The sequence below is a fragment of the Tachypleus tridentatus genome, chromosome 7 (genome assembly GCF_004210375.1).
Source record: "Tachypleus tridentatus isolate NWPU-2018 chromosome 7, ASM421037v1, whole genome shotgun sequence".
NCBI classification, from domain to species: Eukaryota; Metazoa; Arthropoda; class Merostomata; order Xiphosura; family Limulidae; genus Tachypleus; species Tachypleus tridentatus.
In genome coordinates, this window is record NC_134831.1 from 82,132,944 (window position 1) to 82,145,009 (window position 12,066).

At 33.6% G+C, this 12,066-nt stretch overlaps 1 non-coding gene across 1 annotated transcript; it reads right to left on the reverse strand.

The window, feature by feature from the left end:
* Positions 1–6,765: 6,765 nt before the first annotated feature.
* LOC143258291 (U6 spliceosomal RNA) lies at positions 6,766–6,873 on the reverse strand. The gene has a single exon (XR_013032259.1). It is a non-coding gene; the product is annotated as a U6 spliceosomal RNA (small nuclear RNA).
* Between the last annotated feature and the right edge of the window lie 5,193 nt (positions 6,874–12,066).

A 12,066-nucleotide genomic window follows, 5' to 3' on the forward strand; every position in this document is an offset into this window, starting at 1 on the left:
AAGATCTGTGTCAGACTGAAGAAGAAATGGAACGTTAATAAACCGAACTTGAAAACCCAGTAACTTTGTAAAAAATATTAAAGTATCTAAAAAAAATGCTTTCTATAACAGTCATGAGAAGCTCGAACCAATATCTACAGAGAACTGTTCACAATTATCTTTCATATAGTTGATAATAGAAACTGTCGGTGCTTGGTGAAAGTACATAATTACAGAATTGAGGATAACAAGACAATTGTACCTTCCACAACGACACCATTTATTACAACTATGGTTTACCTTATGATGCCTTTATTAATGAAACCGTAATTATTATATATGATGTATGTGTGGATCGTACAGCTGTCTTGTGTTTCCTGAGTGTTATAATTATCTTTCTCTTGATGACTGTTGTATGGACGTGATGTTATAAGACTCAATCAAATTAAGTTAGATTATAAGGTAATATATAAGCTTTCAAATAAATTTAACAAGGGGACTGATGAGATAGAAGACCACTACGGACAAGTTATTTATTCGAACCATTGACATGTGACCATGTTTGTACTGATAAAACCATTGGATCTCTTTCAGTTAGAGTAAAGGATCATAAAGTGGATATTATTGGAGCAAATATGATACATTGTATTTATCCTTACATGTTCATACAAAGAACCACATAATTAATGCTAATCGAACAAAACAATCACTAAATGAAACTTCTTCCACGGGCGTAACACTAGAGAATTTTTAAAATTAGTTTTTAAATTGTGTGTGTTTGTGTATTTTCTAACAGCAAATCCACTTCAGGTTATCTGTTGTGTCTACAGAGGGAAATCGAGCCCCTGTTTTTAACGTTTTAAACATGTAGACTTACCGCTGTCTCAGAGACATTTTTCTTAACAATGAAGTAAGATCTGAACACAACACGATTTGGAAGTCTTACTGTTTTGTTTTTGTCGAAATAATTAGTGACTGACTTTAACATTTTTTGCCCTAGATTCAACCATACATAGCGATAATATATTGAATATTTAGTAAAAACATCACTGATTCAGTTTGATTTCTAAAACCTTTTGATGATCTTTATTAGTCGGTGTTAGCAGGTGATTTACATTCTCATTTATTCAAGAAGAAACTTAAGTCAGCAATCAGCTAGAATGTTAAAGTCAGGATAGAACTAAGAGTGCAGATATTGGTTGTATATGTTTACATTACTTATGTGTACAACATAGCTTAAGATAGCTTTCAATAGATCGTGCATTAAACGTACATTTCAACACCAAACAAATGTTATTAAATTGCTCATTGGTTTGAAATGAAAGTCTAAATAAATCAGTCCTTATTAACAAAAAAAAAAACATGTGTGAGGTTTATTGTGTACTTCAGTTTGAATATTTGAAGTTAAATCCAATTGAACATTACAAGGGTATTACCTCGGTATTTATTATTGAGAATGAATGAAGTCGTCAAATATTTCACGTGGATATAAGTTTGGAGTAAGGATATGTACCATTGAGGGATAGACCATTAATTAACTTAAAGCCTATTATTTTAACTATATCTCTGGGATACTATAATAATTTTAGGTATTTAGATTTCAGATGTGTGATTAATATTTATTACTTACTCTAAAATTTATAACATTTCTTGAGCTGAGTATTGTTATATTTATTCTTTTAATATTTACCAAATCTGTATTTAACTTTTGTGGAAATTATGTTGTTTTTAATAAGATTCTTGTTTTATGGTTTATTTGTTATTAAAAACAAAATGTTTATTTAAATATAAATATTGACATAATGAGCCGATTTCTCTTTATTAAATGCGATTATTTCTGTCGCCATGCCTTTCAGTTTACTTTTTAAACTCGTGAAATTGATAATTAGAAAAGGTTCATTTTTGGAAACATGACTTAGTAAAACATAGAATAGAATTTATTGTGATGTATTTAAAGTACATTTAAACATGTATTTAAAGCGAGAGTTACGAAATTGATTCATTGTTTTGTTTGAGCTATAGGTGGGAGAATATAGAGATAATCAATATTGTTAGTTGGCGCTTGACAACTCTCTTATGGCAGAGGATATTGTTAATGAACTGTTTTTCTCTTGTCAATAGTTTAATATCACAGACGTTTATTCCCAATACTTGCAGTTTAGTCCAGGTCTTATAGGGAGCCGTTAAGGTTGAATGTAACAGTTCTTTACTAAATGATAAATTTCAAGTAGAAAATGTTGTTATCTTAACGTGATTATCAGTTACCAAGAACTGTTTATGTTAATGTATATTTTTAGCAGGATCACATATATTGAAACATTATGGAATAATTTTCATACCTTTCATTTTGTGATTATTTATAATTGTGTTCACATATTTTCGTTCGGAAAAAAATTATTTTATTCATTCTTAAATCGAAATGTTCTGTATCTTCATTAATTTTTAGTGGTGTTTTAAATATCTTGAATGTCATGTTTAAACATCTGGTCTAACTTTGAAGTTGGTACAAAATGTTTGCTTACACGAATATATTTATTTTTATCCGTTTTTACTCTTAAAGACAGTGTAGAATATAATAATTACTTAATATCGGTAAACAGTTGAAACTTTACATCTCAAGTTTCATAGTTTGTTATTTCTTTCATTTTATTCTATCTACTGAAATTGGGCATACTATATAACAAAACATTTATGTGGAAATTGGCTAGAAGGTGATTGGCTAGAAGGTGGGATAGCGTTTTAATGCACCTAAATATTCATCTATAAACTAAACAATGGATAAAAATAATAAATGAAACATGAGCACAGCCATAACCACAAAACATTAGTGTACTGTATTTTAATAACATAACCTTTCCAAAGTCACGATGTTGCTGGCCTCTTTAAATTACCAATGACAGACCAGAAGGAAGAAAGGCAACTAGTCAACACAGCCCACTCTCAACTCTATGTCTACTCTTTAACTAACGAATATTGTGATTGATCATCATATTAAAACTCCCCACGGATGAAAGGGCTATTGTTTTCTGTGACAGTGATTCGAACACGTAATTCGTATATTGCACTTAACAAAGAGGCTATACCAGGACAAGATGGGAAGAAGTCATGACAAATTAATGGTTTCTCAGGTTTAGCAATGACATCAAATGTTAAATCTACCTCATTCATTTTTTTTTAAATATGTAAGAGTCAAATGTGAAGTAGAACACCGCTCCTGGCTAAGACTTATTAACTCATCCATCACAGTATTGCCACGTAATAAAGAAACATCAGACCTACATACTCCATGGTAAAGAGTAATAAGTAAAAATTCCTGAGAAGTAAAAAAATGAAACACAATATCAGAAACATAATTGATGAAACTTCTCTCAGAAAAGCAGTTGCACATGAAAGAATCTGTGCCAGTTCACGTATTAGGTAAATCAAGTCAACGAGACAAGAAATACTGTGATCTATTCATATAATAACAAAAGATGAATCCTACGAAAAATACCAAATATCACAAAAATCAAATCAAAATTGAGACACCGAGAGGTACAGTTTAGGTTAGATATCACAGTTAGTTGCTAGTAAAAATACCCCTAACAAAGTCTACATAATTTATCATTATCCAGTTTTCATTAAAAAACAAATATTTCTTTCAACACTCTACGTCAGTTACCATTTGTGATTTGTCATTGAAAACAAACATTAGCCAATTGTAAATGAAAAGACAAATAACATGCTATTGCTTAGCAAATGTATGCCGAAAGTGGATTTTGAGTTAAACAGAGAGCTCCATTATAAAAAAAATATGAAGTATACACCAATCTGAAGTACTTGAGAAAGAAACCTGAAGATGAGGTACAGCAACAGAAAGGTGAGATTTGTTACTGTGAATCCAAAATGAAATTAATGTGTTGACAATATGGGATGAATCAATTGAAGTAGAGTATACTTGTGAACAGTCATAGAGATAAAGAGGTCATGTTCCACCAGCACCTTACCCTCTGAAGCAATTGTGGTGGAAGAACAATTTCATCACTAGAAACAGGGCATTAGGACACACAATCTCACATGTAGGATTAAATACTGGATACTGCAAGACATGAGATTACAACAGTGCACCACCTGGGTCAGAAAAAATTGATTCATCTACAGAGACATGTACAATCAAAACATGGGTTTGACTTAATGAATCAAAAATAAGTGTTTGAAATGTCAGTGAATCTGCCACTTTACTCATACAGGTGGATTCCTTTTGAAAGCATGTAAATGTACTTCAAAAATGTAACAGCATCACAGAGCCAAGACACATCGAGTGTATAGACGCCACATATCAGTATAATTAATTATGGAAGTATAATTACCAATCCTTACAAGATTAGGCACTGTGCTTTCCATATCAGTCCTCCCACGACAATTACCAGAACTGACACCGGGATGAGATGGATAGCATTCATGGTGAATCAATAAAATACGATCGTAGAGGTGAAGAACTGTAATAATAAAGTAACGTAAGACATGAAAAGTAACAGAACAGATGGTCATCCACTGAAAGAAAGACGTTATTGTTTGAAAAACTTCCTTAACCAACAACTTCTTGACCATTACAGTTGAAGGAAGTGTTGATACGAAATAACTAGAACCAAATCATGAAAATAGTCCTCTACATTTCCATTAAGGGAAACATACAAATAGTTGATATTGGCAGAAGTCAAAGAGTCAAATTGTACAGTAAATCTAACTGACCGAGACCGAACGAGGTAAGTGGTGTTCATCCCCACCACCTCAAAAGGAAAAAAAAAACACTTCAATTCATGTAGGTTCAACAAAGATAAAAACTAAAAACACTACGAATCTGATAATTATAATGAGCATTAACGTTTGAAATATAAGTTACCAATTCTGCCGAATTTAAATGAAAATATCCGATTTTACATCTTGAGGCATTAAAAATACAAAGGAGAGACCACTGTACAATGTATTGTTTTGCAAATTAATTCGTATTAAACTCAGACATCAGTAACACGTACACAAATCTGTCTGTTGTGTAAAGGTTTCAACTGCTTGATGTCTTTAACATTAATTTAAGTAAAACTTTATTTATTGCTCATTTGTAGAACAAACATTGTTGTCTAAAATGTCATGTTTGTTCAATGAAATATTCCGAAATTCTACTGTACACGACTATTTTGCTTTCCATCTAGCGATCAAAAATAAAACTATTACGAAATATGAAAATAATATATGATTTAACTGAAATCACTGCTTTGTGGTTGTTTTCTTGATTTTAATTCCCCACAGACGTCAAAACTGACCATAATATCCTGGGATTTTTTGTCTAGCTTCCTGAATTGCCCTGTGAAATCTGTCGAGTTTTGAATGTGATGTTCATTGTTTCCTCGTAGTAGAGATAAGATCGGTACTAGAATGTAGCCACTTGACGGCAAGGTAAGTTTTGAGCACTGACGATAGGCATATTAGGTTTGTGTACCTTAGGTAGTCCATGGAACCGAAGAGGGAAATTTTTCGTTGGATCTTAAATCTTTAGGTTGTTTTTCGTTGATTAAGCTTTGTTTTATTACTTTTGTTCAGCGTTCTATTGATGAGTCTTTCTGTCTTTTCTGTGGGATCATTAGTGATCGTTTTATATTAGTGTTTGTCTTGTAACTGTTTGATCTTCGTGCCACAATCGCTCACGTTCACTATACTGTTTCATTTGTCTGCTGGTAGAATTTTGATATTGTTGTCTCGTTGTAGACGGTTCAGTTCGCTGCATTCATGTTTAGTGATGTTTGGTTTTGGTTTCTTGGTCTTCCTGAGAATGGTGTAAGTTTGATGTCGAAACTGTTTAGCCATAGGGTTCCGGAGGCTTTGTGCAGCATATTCTAGAATTGCAGTTATGTCAACAGTTGGAACTGTGCTAAATTAAATGGCGAAGTTTAGACCTAGGTTAAAGATCTTATTTTCTGTAGCACTTTGTACTCTCGAACTGTAATTGTAAACTATGTTTATAGACGCAGGATTATCCATCTTGATCAGTTTGTTGAATTTTTGAACTTATTTCTTTTTTGATATTTTCTTAGATGGCTGTATAACGTTTGATGTAGAGGTTTAGGATATTTAGTGCTCTAATATTCGTGGAGAAAAATTGTTGAAGTTAAGTATATTGTACTCCAGTTTCGTTGATTAGATGTTGCTTTTTCCGTCTCTGTTCTTCTATATGCAGTCTTAGGAGGTGTCTCCTGGTATTGTCGAGGACCTTTTTATCTTAGCAGTTCTGATGAAAGTAGTTTCTTTGAGTCTCAGAGAGTTTGGAATGACGTTGGAATCCCTGAAGCTTAGTAAGAATGTTACGTAATTAGAGCAGTGTGCGAGCTTTGTAAGGTTCTTATTGTAGTCATTCAGTTTCTTGATAGAGGCTGGTCCATACAGATCTTTAGATATTCTTTGATAGATTGTTTAAGCAGAGTATTCATGATGAACTTCATAGAATGGACAGCAACTGCCTGTTGTGGAGAAACAAGTGTAGACACAGACAAATTCTGGAAGACGAGAAAAAATCAAAGAATCATTTTATATTAACACTATTAAACCTTCACTTAACAGAGATTCCAGATTAGAGGTGTGTAACCTGTAGCTGTCATTGGTTGAATCTACAGGAAATATCTCCTTTATTCAGAAACAGTGATAATTCAACCAATCACGGCATGCTCTCCATAATCCACCAGGACATTATAAAAGATTAAAAATAATCTTCTCTGTATCGTTCCTATTTTACTTTATGTACTGCCAAAGCAACTACAAAATGTGGAACGCTTCACGATTTTGCGTGTCATTTGTACGTAGGAGCTATACTAATCTTCTTTGTATCGTTCCAAATTTTAGTATATGTACTGCTGAAGCAAGTACAGTTCCCACCGGACATGACCAAATACAAAATATTATTCTTTAAAAAGGCTACCCACAATTATCATGAATATCTCATTAGCAACAGGGTATTAGGCCGACACATGGAAAAAAGCCATTATCACCACGATACCAAAGAAAAAAACAAACAGGTCAATTCCTGACAACTTCCGACCCATCAGTCTGTTAAGTTGTCTTGCCAAACTGACGGGGAAAATTATTTCAAATCGACACCTTCATTTCTGTGAAATAAATAACATCCTACCCGAATATCAAAATGCTTCTCGGAAAAACAGACAAACAATAGATCACCTCACACGACTCATTGAATCAAGTTACAGAGCATTTAAAAACAATCAGGTAACCATAGATGTATTTTTAGATGTTAACTAAACATTTCACAGTGTTTGACATAACGACATTAAGTATAAATTAACTCATTTGAAAATAAATCACACTGTTATTAAATGGATATCAAACTTCTTAACAGAGACAACAGCCAAAGTAAAAGTCAATAAAACCTCACCAAAATCTTTCAATATAACTACAGAAGTGTCCCAAGGATCCGTCTTCTCGCCACTCCTGTACATTATTTTTGTTAGTGATATACTTTTCCCAGATTAACGCACACCTACAATTCACAATACGCAGACGACATTGCTATTTGGGAGTATCTCTAAAAACTCACTAATGGTCACGTCTCGCGTTCTAGAAACACTAAATAATGTCACGGCTTACATTCGTCCGTTATTATAAAACGGATGTCAAGTCACATACAACATGTCTAACAACACACTACAGATAATCCAAGTACAACGAAATAAAATACTAAGAGTAGCAAACAGACTACCATCATACACACCCGTAAACAATATACACTATATATCAACTCTTAGAAATAGGCTCACAGAATATCATACAAATTATTATTTAAAAGTAGAACACAGAAATCAACTGATTGCATCATTATGTAAATTAGCCAGTGCACCTACAAAATACATTTCACGTATTTCAACAACCACAAATCACTTCTTTGTTGCCGTCTTTGTTTCGCTCTTTCTCACTCGTTAATTTTACAATGCCTCATCGCACTTTATCACCTTAAACAATTCAAAATTAAATACAGACAAAGTTTCAAGTACAGTTAAACAATCTTTCACGTGTGAGAGAACAAAGAGTAACCACAACTTTCCTGATCACCTCAGTTGGGGAAGGAATTCTTGAGACTTCTCTCTCTCTAAACTAAACCCCTGCCAAGTTCGTTTGCCATCGCGTTTGCACACACACTGACTTGAAGACAAAAAGGCGGAATACTTTCGAAACATCGTCCTCTACACTGATGTCTCCACAACAGGCAGTTGTCGTCCATTCTACGAAGTTTCATCATGTATTAAATATACTGTTATTTTAATATTAACATCTCGAATGACGCCTAACTCCTTCATCAGCCTGATGAAATTCTCCAAACTCTCAATATAATATCAGAGAACTTGTGTCAGTCTAACGACCTTTCACTTTACTTCCGTCTCGTTTTTCAGTCTAATGACTGTTTCTTTCCAGCACTTCATGTATCACTTTAGTGAGTTTCTCTAGTTCTGGCCCGGCATGGCCAAGCGTGTTGAGGCGTGCGACTCGTAATCTGAGGGTCGCGGGTTCGCATCCCCGTCGCGCTAAACATGCTCGCCCTTTCAGCCGTGGGGGAGTTATAATGTGACGGTCAATCCCACTATTCGTTCGTAAAAGAGTAGCCTAAGAGTTGGCGGTTGGTGGTGATGATTAGCTGCCTTCCCTCTAGTCTCACACTGCTAAATTAGGAAAGGTTAGCACAGATAGCCTTCGAGTAGCTTTGTGCGAAATTAAAAAACAAAACAAACAATTCTCTAGTTTTGTTCCCTCCTCGATCACCATGACAAAGAATTCCAGCATTTACTACTCTTGAATATGAATATACACTTTTCTCAGTACTCCAAACTCTAAAGTTAATCTACTGTGTTTTCAAATAGTACGTCTTCTAAGTTTTTCATCTATCACAAAAACACTCTACTTATGCTCTCCTCTTCTATTAAGACAGTGTTTTGTATTTTTTCTGGCACTTACATTTTCTTTTGTGGTCTGCGGAGATTTTTCAGCACTCTTATCTCCATTGTTAATCTGTTGAATGAACATGTTGGGTGAATGTCCATATGTATATCAACCACATCTTCTCAGAGAAAAGACCCACATGTGACGATGATTACAACCTAGTTGGACAATAATCAGTATTTGGCACTAACTTGAAACTTATGTGGTACGATAAAGCGATGTGGTTCTGCAGATGTTACATGATATTTTCTAAGATAAGACATACAGCATAGATAAAAACTGGATATGTCTGACCAACAGTTTCAATAAAGTTTCCTATTTAAGCGTTTCTGGAACTAGAAACAATATGGTGACTCACACTACAAATAAATAGAAATAAACTATTCCTAATTAGAAATGTATTTCTATATCAAACAATACTTAAACACAAAGAAACTGGTCCTTTATTTTTCTACACTAAACAAGTACAATTTAATATTCATTAAAACACGATCTTGAGACTAATTCTATATCCAGTAGTTTGTAAGTTAGATACACGTGTAACACTTGTGTCTATTCATCATTTTACCATTATATGTACTTTGCTAATTTCACGTATTAATTTAGAAGAAACTAAAATTTCGTTGCTCTATAAACTTGATATCTACGGTGTTTTTAGAAACTAGTTTTAAAAGTTAAGAATTAATAAAAAAATTGATATAAATGGAATATAATTAATTGATTTTTTGTTCCACAAACAAATGTAATTGGACACGATATATTCTATTGTTCTATGTTGCAAGAGGTGAGAATTATTTTCGACAAGTGATGAACGTTTTGTTTATTTCAAATATTTATCCACATATATTGTTTTCTGTTTGTTTGTTGATATTCAGGAAGCGTTTCTTAACTGAATGAAATTTCCGACAGGTTAAATAATCGGTTTAATTTTAAATAATTACCGTCTATCAAGGTCTTCTGAATTACATGTGGATCATCCATGAACGACTAATCTGTGGTTGTTACCATCATTCATTCCTGTTTCCAGGTTTTGGGACAGTAGATGGACTTATCTTCATTATTTCCTTTAAGTGAAATTTCTTTTAGAAATCAGAAAGATTGATGTCTTATTATCTAATTTCACTTTTTACTTGGGACAAGTCTCTGCAACTTTAAATTTGATATATTCACATAATTTTGCAAAACAATTCTTTCTGAGGTCACTTTTTTTCCATGTTTAATCTGATGTGCTCTATCTTCAGAAACACATTGTTTTCTACCCGTTTAAATTTTCGATGTATAACTTGTTTTCAATTCCTCTTGGTCCTTTAGGGATTTTATGACAGTACGTTTGTCATAGCTTTCCTCTCAAAAATTTCCACGACGAGTTTCTTACGTCTGAGAGTGATCCCGAGAGAAAAGCAGTTTTCGTGAATGGTGTTATTCATGGTCGCACAGTACATATGGTTGATATCTCTAGAACAGCGATATGAGGAGTGTTTTGGTATCTTGTCAACTTGTTTAGTGACAACAAATGATATTACATTGAGGGAGACTTTAACTGTGGCCTCTATGCTGAGCAGGATAAGTTAAGGGTTAAGTGTCCCAGCCCTTATACGACTTATTGATTAGTTGTGATGTCCATGATTTTTGACGTCACTTGCATTTTTCTCGTGATGATGTGTCTCGTTTCGTCTGGATAGGTTCCATTTGTCTAGAGGATTACTATCCTGAACAGGGTTCATGCTTTCCCAGTAGGTAATTTATTGCAATATATCTCTGATTACTGAGTTTTTCTTGTATGTTTGAGCTAGTTTCTTGTTATCCCTCGTGACCCTGTGGTGTGGAGGCCAGATATTTCTTTGCTCGCTTTTCCATCTCTTCGTGAGAATGTCTTTTTACTTTTCAAGAATTTTAACAACAGTGCTGTTGTCGATGGGCAATGGCGAATCAGCCTCAAGGAAGAATGCTTATGCTACCTCTGTAGACAGGGTTTGCTTAGAGCTCGTATGTCACATGATCTAGTACTTGCCAAACAAGAAACATTGCAACAGAGAAAAAAGTACTCCCCTGTATAGCAACAATGAAAACGCTACTAGGATTCCAGAAAATTCAATGCCTTGAGGGTGAGATTGACAATGGTTAAGTTGCGTTATTTTATTTCTCTCGTATAACTTGAATATGGTGCAGTGGAACAGTATTCGAACATAAAAGAAATCCCAACACATTGATCAACTATAACTACCACATGGTACTGTTGGGCAGGAGGTGTTAGATATTCTTTATGAGTGTAATTTTTATGTTCAATCTCTATTTGTTCTGCCTGTCGTTCAGACTTTTATGTGGGATGAAGTTACACAATTCATCCACCCACTAGATGTAGCTTTCTCATCTCAACTTATAGAAACTTTCACATCATAAGTGTTTGTACGTATCCATCACATTACGTATATTATAGCATGGAAACTCCTCATGAGAAATGTAAAGGTAAGAGAGCTCAGTATTTCATGTTGTTTTTTTAAAAAAATTAAATCGACTGCTTAATATATTTTTGTTATTAAAACTAAGAACAAGTTTAGGGTTAATAAATGTGATAAGAGTAACAGAGATAACGATATTGTTTTTATATTGTAATAAAATTAACGGAACTAAAAATAAAAATGTAATAATAAATATTATATAATTGAATTCGCATAAGAAACAGATACCAAGTATCACTGTTGTTATAGCCTGTTGTGACGTAACAGAGAATATTCCAGGGAAATATTTATATTTATGAGGGGGCTCTCGGGGTGTTATATTTTTGTAACAACTGCATTATTCCATCTTTAAATTCTTACATTAGCTGAAACAGTGTCTTTAGACTTTCTGTTTCTGAATAAGATGGATTCTATTCCTCATATAAATGGCTTATGGGCTTACAAAATTTCTTTTTTTACATATGCCATCATTTGATCCAGTCCAGCGGATATTTGTTCCTGACCGTGCTTTTAAAATAGTTTACTCTGTGTACAAACGAGCCCCATTTTCGTCTCCAATATTTGTAACTTTATATACAGTTCACTTCAATAGCACCCCAATTAACAATACGTTTTCAGGCCTAGTTGGTTTTGAAGGCATATGGTCTGATTTCAT